At 41.8% G+C, this 12,272-nt stretch overlaps 1 protein-coding gene across 5 annotated transcripts in view; it reads left to right on the forward strand.

Annotated features, from left to right (window-relative positions):
- Positions 1-12,272, forward strand: part of Dlg3 (discs large MAGUK scaffold protein 3) — a 52,509-nt gene that overhangs the window by 11,095 nt on the left and 29,142 nt on the right. The gene's annotated exons all lie outside the window — the stretch shown is intronic.

The following is a 12,272-nucleotide window of genomic DNA, read 5'->3' on the forward strand; positions in this document are numbered from 1 at the left end:
CTGCGCACCCCGCGGCCCCTTCCTCACCTCCGGGGCTTCCTCGGCCTGCATCTGGGCCGCGAGGGGCTCTCCGTCCACCGAACCCTGTCTGGCTTTCACCTCCGTGCCATCACCTCTTCTCACCCATCAACTGTGTCCCCCTTCTGCCCCAAAGCCTCAGGGCTGCCCACAGCCTCCTTCCTGCTGCGTCCCTAGCTGCCCTCGATTCCTCACAGGAATTTTCTAAATCTCCCTTTCCCTCGTGCGTTTTTCTCCCCCTAACCCTAAGAATGCCGGCAATTAGTTTAGGGTTCTCGTGCCCCCTGTCTTCTCGAGGCTTTCATTCTGTACCAGACATCTTTCGTCGCTCCCCCCGCCCCCGCCCCCCTTGTAAGCCTGGCCTTTTGTCCCTCAGGGCTGCAGCAGCGCCTGGGTTCCTTGGCCACCCAGGCCCTGCAGGCCTGTAACCCATGTGGAGGAAGGGACCTGGTCATGGCAGGTGCTCCAGTTTTGCGAGAACGGGAGAAGCCGGTTCCCTGTGACAAAGCTGGGAAAACTCAAAAGCGACCACCTTTGTCCTTCCCGCCCCTCCCCCACGCCGGTTCAGTGCCTTCTGAGCCCTAAGGAGAGAGGGGCCTGTCACCCTTTCTGCCAGGCGTGCTAGGAGACAGGAGTACAAGGAGGTAACTAGTAGGCGATCTTGTTGGCCTGAGATAATTGGAGAGAGAGATGCAAATGGACACTTCGACACATTCCTCTCCGTGTCTGGCGTTCAGCTTCCTGACAGGGAGCGCACCTTAGGGATATTGGTTTTTGTGAATCAGGCTTGTGATGTTTGCTTCTCAGGAGAGAATTCGCCATTGGATTTTGCTTAGCAACTAATATTTATCATTTTTTGCTCTCAGTTTAAGAGTACGTTCTGCAAAGGAAATGGCTTCCCATTGCCTGCCTGGCCCCCTCACCTCTCTCTCTCTCTCTCTCTCTCTCTCTCTCTCTCTCTCTCTCTCTCTCTCTCTCTCTCTCCCTCCCTCCCTCCCTCCCTCCCTCCCTCTCTCTCTCTCTCTCTCTCTCTCTCCCTCTCTCTCCCTCCCTCTCCCTCCCTCCCTCTCTGTCTCCCTCCCCCCTCTCTCTCCCTCTCTCCCTCCCTCCCTCTCCCTTCCTCCCCCCCCCCCCCGTGTGTGTGTGTGTGTGTGTGTGTGTGTAGAAAATGATGTTTCGGTTTTTCTCTCTGATGTTGGGCACATGGAAACAATACTGTGAATTTGTCTGGTGGTGCTATGCTGGAAACTGGTGACTAAATATTTCTATGACTTTTGTTTGGAGAATGCAACTGGTCTGCATAAAAAGCTGTAAGTGGTTAAAGTGATTCCTGCAGTGGCTGCTGCTCTCTCAGTGTACTTTGGAGAGTTTATGATGTGGACTGAGGTGCTGTCTTGTGTCAGGTCTTTCTACCACTTGCTGCACACGGCCTTCCAATCAGGAATTAGTTGAAGCACTGCTAAGCAATGCCTCTCCAGTCGTATTTTTTTTCTTTGATTTGCTCAGTCCAGCAGAGCCCTAATATGCAAAGCGTTGTCTTCATTTGAAAATGTATCTTTAGGTACGGGTCTAGATAGACCATCAGACAGTCTGCACTGAGTCCATACTTTTCTTAGATCAAATCCTTGTATTTAATAGTAAAGATTCCATGTTGATAATTAAAAAAAATACATTAAGTGTGATTCTTTGGAGGATTGCATCATGGTGGCTGTTTGCAAAGTGAATAATCCAAATATATGTGTCTGTTGGCAAAAGTGGCAGAGACTTTGCACGCTATTGGCTAAGCAACTGTTTGTTTGGATTTTTCACATAGAATGTGAACACTGGAAAGGGTCAGATCACAGTTTGCACCCCTACTGTGCAGACTGGAACAACCACAGGAGAGCTAGAGAGGTCACACAGGGAAAGTTGCTGAGGGTCAGCAAACCATTTAATTTTGAGGTCCACCAGGGGGCACATACAGTGGTTGTAACAGCTGAGACCTACGACTAGTTCTGAGTGGAAGGATAACAGACTGGAGAAATAACAGGGGACTAGGGAAGGCACGAGGGAAGGAAGGTGCAAATGGAAGGGACTGTGCAGAGGCACCATTCCAGTGCAGCCTTTGACTACATCATATTTAGCACAAGAGCTTAAAATAGCTTTGACTAATTAGAACAGTCAGGATAAGAACTTTTTCCTGCCTTTTAAAATGTTTTAAATGAGATATAAGTCATAATAGCATTCACTTCCCACGTGTAGGTCTATAGTTCAGTGACACAGAGTTGTGCCTGTGTTGCCACAGATAAATTTACATTTTTATGATCCCCCTCTCCTTTTAATACATAAAGAGGGACAAGCTTTGGGAATGTGATAAGCAGCTGCTTCCTAATGTATCTCTCTCCCTTGAACAAGAAGGGGGCTGGATGGCAACTTAGAAATGCTCGTGCCTTGAGACTTTTTTTGTGTATATGTATTGTTCAGTGTGGATTAATGAGGTATAAGAACTGGGTCTTTCTATTTGAGCTTTATATTGTGCCTAGCATGGTGTTTTTACAAAGTGTTTTCATGATGAAGTTTTGGAAATATTGAATAGTAATAGAACTGTTAAATGACAAGATACCACTGTGAAAGATGTTATTTAATAGTTTCACTTCTGATTGCTCCAAACTGTAGTGGATACCAAAGTCCTACCTGTTAGCTAAACATATCAAAATGGAAAATGTAAACATCTGGCACTTGGCAGAGGTTTTCTTTCAGACTATTTTAAAATGGACACTATTGACTTAGGGAGTTGCAGCACCAAGGTGAAGGTGGGCTTGGCGTTATAACATTTTGAGATCTCCAACGTTTTCCCTCTAGTTACTCTGTTTCAGCCTTTGCTTAAACTGAGCTAGTGTTTTTCTGGAAAGATCTTTTGTCTTTAGAGTACAAACCTGATGTCCAAATCAAGAAGTGCGCCAAAAACTGATCGCTTAAAGTAACCCAACTGGGAACTGATCCTTTGTGAATAGTTTTTTCCTACTGGAATGTCAATCCACACAGGATAGAAGTATGCTACGTGAGAGAATGACTTTTTCCACATAAGGCCTGGAAGAGCAAGGGGTCAGGGCTGATAACAACTCAGACGTTTCAAAGGGTTATTTTTCTTACAACATTTCCCCAATTTGGGAATGAAGGATGTAAACATTCCTATCCTATCAGTATGATCTCTCATGAGAGCAGAGATAAAACTACATCAAGACAAAGAAAGTTTTGAAACTCCTACTGCATTCCTAAGGCAAGGTTGAGGCAAGGACAAAGATGGATCTTCAGTAGTAAAAAGGTGGAAAGGACCCAAATGTCCATCAAGCCAAGAATGGGTAAACAAAATGCACTCTCAACATACACCGGGTTTTTTTTTTTATTCCACCATAAAACAGAATAAAGAACTGATTGTCACAACATGGCTGAACCTTGAAAACATTAAGTGAAAGAAGCCAGGCACACCTTTAATCCTACCAGCATTTGGGAGGCAGAGGCAGGCAGGCATCTATGAGTCTCAGGCTAGCCTGATCTACATAGTGAGTTCCAGATCAGCCAGGGCTACGAAGTGAGACCATGTCTCAAAAACCAAACCAAAACAACAAAAACAAAAAATAAACCAGGCACTAAAGGCCACATATTGCATGATTTTATTTACATAAATTGGCCATAAGAGGCAAATTAATGGAAACAAAAGACAGGGTTGTGCTCTCTCTCTCTCTCTTTCTCTCTCTCTCTCTCTCTCTCTCTCTCTCTCTCTCTCTCTCTCTCTCTCTCTCTCTCTCCTTTTAATACACAGAGAGACAAACTTTGGGAGGGTGATAGTTTCAAGATACTTGCTTTCTAATATATCTCTCCTGCACAAGTAGGGGTTGGATGTCGTCTAATCTGTGGGCTTGGCACATAGGCTGTTAAATTGCTTTAGTTGGTATCACTATGATACCTTTTTTGTTTGTTTGTCTTTGTTTTTCAAGACAGGGTTTCTCTGTGTAGCCCTGGCTGTCCTGGTCCTAGAACTCCCTCTGTAGACCAGGCTGGCCTTGAACTCAGAGATCCTCCTGCCTCTGCCTCCCAGTTCTGGGATTAAAGGCATACACCACTACCACCATGCTGTACTTTTGTTGTTTTTTTTCTGTTTTGTTTTTTGTTTTTTGTTTTTTGAGATAAGGTTTCATTATGTAGCTTTGGCTAGCTTGGAACTTGCTATGTACATCAGTCAGGCTGGTGTCAAACTTCATGGAGATCTGCCTGTATTTGCCTCTCTCTCCCCAAAATGCTGTGGGATTAAAGGTGTGTACTATGATACCTGGTTTATCTCAGCTTTCTCAGTCCAGGTGATCATACAATCCTGCCCCCAACGAAGCAGTAGTGGGCAAGGGATTTCTGGAAGCATGTGGGAGACTCTCCTACAGAAGCAAAGTGAGTTTCCCACAGAGAGTGATTTTGTTGGGGGAGGGGGTGTTTCCGGGAGGTGCAAAAAGGTGAAAGTTGCTTTGCTCAATTTAACAAGATGTGTACAGGTTTAAGAATATTAATGGCATAAGTAGGCATTTCTCATGTCTTAAACTGAAAAGGTGATTGTAGTTGTCATTTCTTTTGAGTGCTGGGGATGATATCCAGGGCCTTATGTATGTTAAGCAGGGGCTGTGCCACTGAGCGATACCCAGCCCTGTCATTCCTTTTTTATGACCTTAACAATTAATTCAAAGCTACACAGAAATGGAGTTTAACAGCTTAACCATCACCCCCAAACTTCTTATCTCCCTCAGCCCCAGGCAACCACAAATCTCCTTTCTGATGCTTGTGGTGTTACTGTTTTTTTCTGAATTTTTTCATGGAAGTGAAATTATATGGCACGTGGCCTTTTGAGACTGGCTCCTTTCACTTAGCACAAGATCAAGGTTAATTTATGTTGTAGCATGTATCAGTATTTCATTTCCTTTTATAGATAAATAATATTCTATTGCGTGCGTGTGTGTGTGTGTGTGTGTGTGTGTGTGTGTGTGTTTCCATTTTGGAATGGTTATAAATCATACTTTTTGAACATCAATACTCAAATCTTTCAGTGGACATAAGCATACATATTTCTTGGATATATTCTCTGGATGGAATCACGTTACCACTCCATGTTCACCTTTTAGAGGACTGTCCAGGCTACTTTCCATTTGTCCAGGCCTGTACCATTTCTGCATCTTGAACACTTGTTAATATCAGTCCATTTGGTTGTCACCCTCCTGCTGGGTGTGAAGTGGTATCTCATTGTGGTTTTGATTTGCATTCCCTGATAGTAATGTATTTCACAGGCTTATTGTTTGCTGTTCAGTTTTGCTCTGACTTGAGTCTCATCTGCTTATAAATTAACTTGAAAATAAGTGGAAGGGCCAGGCATACTATTGGTCCAGTGATTAGAAGGAACTGAGGGTAACTAGTTCTCACTCTTATCACCTGAGTGTGCTGGAGGGGTTTAAGACTTGAGTAGAAGTCCTTTGGGTAGAAATGCTGACCTGATAAAAAAAAGATAGGGTCCATCTTTTTGGAATCAGGTTATTGGGATATAATTCACATGCCATAATATGAGCATGTCCACTGAAAATATGCATTTCATCTGTTTTTACAATTTTCAGCATTTTTATCACAGTCACTCCCAGAAGCCTTGACCCATTAGCAGTCACTCTTTATTTCCCCTTAGCTCTTTCCTCCCGACAGCCTTAGGCACCTTCAAATCTTTTGTGGGTACTTCATGGAAAGCTTGCAATATGTGGCATTTTGTGTCCAGCTTCTCTTAGTGGAACCTGATTTTCAGGGTTCAGCCATGTTGTGACATGTGTCAGTTCTTCACTAGTTCAGGGTGGAATAATGGGCCAGTCTATGGGTCGAGCGCATTTTGTTTATCCATTCTTGGCTTGATGGGTATTTGTGTCCTTTTCACTTTTTCACTCTTGTGAATACTGCTGTTACAAACATCCTGAAGAAGTCTTTGTGTGAACAGATGTTTTCAGCTCTCTTGGATTTACACCTGGGACTGAAGTTGCTATGGGTCATAAGGTAACTGAACAGTTTGAGGAACTGCCAGACTTTTCCGCAGAGTGCTTACACCTTTTCAGGCCCACCCAGTTTTGTAAACTTAGTAGAGAACGTGAAGCTTGCCTTACGGTTTTGTCCCCTGGCACTGCATGTGTTTGGGTTGGGCTCTTCCGTAGTCTGTGTTTCTGTAGCCCAAGGACATGGTAGTGAGATTTGGCACAGCGTTTTGAACCTAGCTAGGCAGGTGCTTTCTTGTCCTTGCTAGGTGGTGTGAGTCAGAAGCCTAGGAGCTTTGCTGTTTGTAAAATATCAGATCTTCCTGCTGGGTGGAATGATTACCATAATATGTAGTAATGAAAATGGATTATTTCTTAATGTAATTATAGAGTTTGAGGGTTTCTTTTGTTAATTCATTGTGTTATGTGTTGAAATTTTGACCCTGATATTGACACTGTTGTTAAAAAAAAAACTTTGGAATTATATTCCACAATAGGGATAATGTCCTGTTGCTTTAAATAGAGGAATAGAAGTAGAATAATTTGGGACTACCACTGTCACTGAAATTAAAACTACTGTCTTTGCTAATCTTGTGTAAGAATACATGTCCACACATACATGTACACCACCCCACACATACCTATTAGCACAATATATAGACAACTAGACTCATACATGTATGATATAGAGATAATATATCTACATCAGAGAAGCCAAGCTCCTGACAGCTACTTCTGAGTTTTTCTCTAAATGGATACAAGTCTTTGACTCTTAGACTCAGTTTTCTAATGTATAAAAAGAGGAGATTATGCTAAATGTTTGGTGACACGTTTTCTAGCTAAAATTCTGTGTTTAGGTAAGTGGAAGTGAGTTTTGAATTCAATTTATGAATTCTTGTTTGTACCTATCCACTTATTAAATCAAACGGTCTTGAACTAATAACTGCCTTGCTTTAATAAAGGCTCCTGTCCTTCCCTCTTTCTTGTGATAGGCTTTTAACATCTTGAAAAGGGCTTCTGTTTACTTTTCCCTCAATTCACAGTTCCTTTAAAAGCAAAGGCCCCAGAGAGTTTTCGAATTTTCTGCTTGACGAAATTAAGTGATGAAATATTTTGTTAGATGAAAAAAGTGAAGATAACATGATTTCTATAAATATATACTTTCAGGATTTGGATTTCAAAAGAGAGAAAGAATTTTGTAAATGTGGGGTTAAATTCCAGACCGGATTTTCTAGTGTTTTATAACTACCCTGGAAAAAAAAAAAAGTGGTAAGCACCAGTCAGACAAGCCAGTTTGGTCGGCCTCTCAGTTACTGCTTTATGGGTCAGGAAAGTATGGCTGTGGTATGTGTAGATTTCAGTGCGGCACTAACTCAGTTCCTTGTTTTTGTTGAAAATGGCCAGGTTAGAACAGTTATGTGTTCATGTGGATTTGTTGTCATCTGTTTGCTGAGCTAGAAGCAGTGTAGATGAAATTTTTAGTACAAGCATACCTGGTTTTGTCCTTGGTACACTGTTGGTCTGTTCAGTGTGTCTTCTTACCCAGATCCCTTAAATTTTATTCCTGGACATAAAAATATTAGATATACATTGATGGACAATTGGAAATATAGAAAATACCAAGTCAAAGAATTCAAGTCATCTATCAAACTGCCTACAGGGATAAACACTGGCTTATGTGCATCTTTGTATATTTCTTTTCAAACTTTATATATTTATATTTTATATATCATTTAGTGTGTCTGTAGCTTTTAAAAATGAAATTATTAGATTGATGTAGTTTTTATATTCGTTTCATTATTTTGAATCACATCATGAATATTTTCCTAAGTCATATATTATTTGAAAAAATTATTTGAAGTGGTTAAGAAATAACCCATCATGTGTATGCCATAATTCAGGTAACCATTCTTCTGTTAGTGGTTGTGGATGCTTAGTTTTTTCCCAATACTTGTTCTTCTAAAATACTTTGATGAATATCCTTGTATAAGGTTTCTATGAATCTATAATTATTTCCTGAGAATATGTTCCTGTAAGTAAAATTATTCATTTAAAGGATATCAACATGTTTAATGCTTTTGATGCATTTTTTTTTCAAATTAGCTTTTACCTCCGCAGGCAGTATGAGGTTCCCCCCCCCCTCAAGATTCTCACTAATGTGGAGTAATTTTATTTTTTTCATTCTTTTGGCAGTTTTATACATGCATATAATGAATTTCAATCTTTTCCACCTCCCCTCACCTTCTTTTATTTCCTTCCCTCCCCTGCTGAACCCCTTCTTCCCAACACGTCCCCCACCTACTTTCATGTCTTTTTGCTTGTGTGTCCCCACTGAGTTTAATTAGGGTTCCTTACATGAACATGGGTGGGAAGTTATTTACTGGAGCATGGGCAACTTATCGTCAATCACTATACCAGTAAGGAAGGTGACACCCCTTCCCGAGCCACCATTAATTGGCAATAGCCCCTTGTGGAACTGGAGCTTCATGAACCCTTCCCCCCTTCCATGATGAAATGTTGATGGTTCTCCTCAATCTTGTGCAGGTCTTATGTAGATAAGCAGAGTTGCAATGAGTTTGTGAATGAAATGACCATTTCTTTTCTTCTTCTTCCTCTTCCTCCTCTTCTTCTCCTGCTTCTCCTCCTCCTCCTCCTTCTTCTTTTTTGTGGCATACTTCCCCATCCTCCAGCTCTTCCATTCTTTTCACCCCATCTTGATATACCCAAGCCTTGGAAGTGGGCGATGGTGATGTCCCACGTAGGGCTGAACACTTTACCATCCCTTATTCTTAGTATTTTTTTTTTTTTTTGGTTTTTCAAGACAGGGTTTCTCTGTGTAGCTTTGTGCCTTTCCTGGAACTCGCTTTGGAGCCCAGGCTGGCCTCGAACTCACAGAGATCCGCCTGCCTCTGCCTCCCGAGTGCTGGGATTAAAGGCGTGAGCCACCACCGCCCGGCTATTCTCAGTATTTTACCAATTATGAGTCTCTTCATTAACCACCATCCAATGCAGCAAGCAGCTTTTCTGATAAAAGCTGACAACAGCACTGATCTATGGATATAAAATGAGTGCTTAGATGGCTATTTGACCACATGTCTAGAAGAAATGATAGGGCTTATGCTCTCTCTAACCAGCCGCTCTTGACCAGGTTTACAGTATTAAGCTTGAAATCCCCCTGTGGAGTGGGCCTCAAATCCACTCATAAAGTGGTACTTACCCCACAGTATTCATGCCATTATTGCACCAAAGGGTACATCTTAACAAGCTGGTCATTATTGTAGCTTACAGGGTTCACAGCTGGATTGGGACTGTTGATGACCTCTCTTCCAGCAGCCTGGGTAGCACCTTCTAGCACTATGAAAGCTAGCCAGCTAGGAGGAAGCTACCAACTCAGCTCCAGCTTGATTTCTCCATGTCCTGGACTAAAGTGTGTGGTGTCTTCAGCAGTAGGATCTTAACCATCTAGTTCTGTTGGGCAGCCAACAACAAGGCCAATAACCTGTATTGCTTTGGGGGCTTCTGGGGCCTCTCTGACCAACAACTCATAGGGTGTTATCCCACATCTGCCACTGGAGTTTTTGTTTAATAATCTATGGCTTCTGTCTGTTAGGTTTCTATTGCTGTGATAAAGACCATGCCCAAACACAACTTGAGGAGGAAAGGGTTTATTTCACCTTACAACTCACAGATCACAATCCATCACTGAGGGAAGTCAGGGACCTGGTGGCAGGAACTGAATCAGAGTTCATGGAGGAACCTGCTTACTGGTTTGCTCAGCCTGCTTTCTTTCATATTTTTTTATTTTTATTTTATAATGTTATTTTATGTGTATGAGTATTTTGCCTGCATGTATGTCTGCACATACATGTGTGTACGGTGTCCCCAGAGGGCAGAAGAGGGCATCAGGCCCCTGGTACTGGGCTTACAGATGGTTGTTAGATGTCATGCATATGTGCTGGGAATTTAACCTGGGTCCTTTGCAAGAGCAGTCAGTGCTCTTAGCCTCTGAGCCGTTGCTCCAGCCATCAGTTTGCTTTCATTTACACTCTAGGACCATCTGCCCAGGGCTAACACAATCCACAATTGGCTGGGTCCTCCTACATCAATCATTAAGAAAATGCCCCATAGGCTTGCCTACAGGCCAGTTTGGGGGAGGTATTTTCTCCATTGTGGTTCCTTCCTCTCAAATGACTAGCTTGTGTCAAGTTGACAAACAAACAAACAAACAAACAAACAACAACAAATCCAGGACAGCTTCTATAAACATTTCAGAGGCAGAAGTGTGCAAATCTCTGAGTTCGAGGCTACCTTTGTCTACATAGTGAGTTCCATGCCAGGCACGACTAAATAGTGAGACCCTTTCTCCAAAAATTTAAAAAAAAGGAAAAAGAAGAAATAGCTTGTGGCTTCTGGGAGCAAGCTTCCTGCAGCATACCTCCATTCAAAGCAAAGGCTTTTGTAGTTTTTTTTTTGTTATTTATTATTTCAGTACTGAGAATCAAATCCTAAGCCCTCACATAAGCTGGCAAACTCTTTACTCCTGAGCCACACTCCTGGCCCTTTTTATTTGAGACAGGATGTTGCTGTGTAGACTAGGCAGGCTTTGAACTCAACTATCTTCCTGCCTCAGCTCCCCATGTGCTGGGATTACAAATAAAATCAGCTCCCATCCAGTGTTTCCCTTTCATTTATTTGGTTTCTATTGGGAGGTCTTGGAGGTCCTTCCTTGAGAGAAAATAAATACCTAGCTGTATTTTCTTCTGGTTATTTGATGGTTTTGTTTCATATTTAAAGCCTTACCTTGCCTAGAGAGTTTACTTAGGCTGTAAGGGAGGCAAGTACTATTTCTGTTCCAAACTGTAATGAATTACTTCATTCCCATTTATCAAGCACTCCATTTCCCCACTGTTTTGAAGTCCCATCTTTATTATAAGCAAATTTATTTTATACACCCATAATTTGGATTTTGGGGTTTCCTATTCTCTTCTGTCATGTTTTACCCTAGACTATCTATTATTTTACTCAGAGATTATACTTAAAAGCAACCACAGATATTCTAGCAGCTATAAACTAGAGGAATCTTTTTCTAGGTCCCTTTTTCTGAGCTACTTCTACAGAAACTGGACCTAAAAGAGATTCAGATGATACTGTAGTAAAGATTGTCAGAGAGTTTGTGATTCTGTGGGAGTGTTACTGTGAAGGGTGTTTGAATCTAGATTGTTGACCTCGTAAAATATAGAAATTGGCTACATCAATCTAGATTGGCCAGCTTCATCATAAGCTGTATGTATTTTGGTCATTATGAAGTAGCATCACCATTAAGTAAAAGATTGTTCTGAGAAGGCCTATTTGGTACTGAGAGCAGGATAAAGGTAGAATTCTACCTTCATTCTCAGGTTTTCTGCAAGAGGTATTTTGCCTCAAGTGACCTTTCCATATACTTTGGCTTATGGAGTAAGGGAGCCAAGCATTTTGTTAATCTTTCATTGGAACATGCTATGTGAAATTTCCTTTGAAGTAGGGAGAAGGCCCTATTTGAAGCTTTTACCCAATGTGAATACTTACTTGTTCTTAGCTTGATAGATGTGAAAGCAAGGTACTTTTGTACTCATTTCAGACCAGGTGACTGAGTGCAAAAAACCTTTAGTGAGCATAGATAGCACTTTCACCCAAACAGCTAACTCTTAACTCTTCCTACATCCTCACTAGATGCTTTGGAAGACACACACACACACACACACACACACACACACACACACACACCCCAAAACAAAACAAAAATAACCCCCAGGGATAAACTGGAATTTTTTAATGGCATGCTTCCATAGTGCATCTTGTTTCTGTTTTATTCTCAGCATCCTTCTTGATGCTCTTCAGAGCCCTGGCTAAGTGTGTGATGGCTGAGGAAGTACATTGTGACAGGGCACAGACAAGAACAGGTTTCTGTTTAGGGTTGGTCCTAATTTCAGCCATTGTTCTAAGGGTAGAGCGGGAATTATTTTTCCTTAAGCAATATTTGTCCAGATGGAAGCTGTTTGTTGCTTGTGCTTGCTTACATAGCCTCAAGAATTTTTTTTTTTTTTGCAATTTATGTATTTTGCTTTTATTTATTTATTTTTTTTTGGTTTTTTCGAGACAGGGTTTCTCTGTGTAGCTTTGCGCCTTTCCTGGAACTCACTTGGTAGCCCAGGCTGGCCACTCACAGAGATCCACCTGGCTCTGCCTCCCGAG

Source organism: Peromyscus eremicus, chromosome X, assembly GCF_949786415.1.
Source record: "Peromyscus eremicus chromosome X, PerEre_H2_v1, whole genome shotgun sequence".
Taxonomy (NCBI): Eukaryota; Metazoa; Chordata; class Mammalia; order Rodentia; family Cricetidae; genus Peromyscus; species Peromyscus eremicus.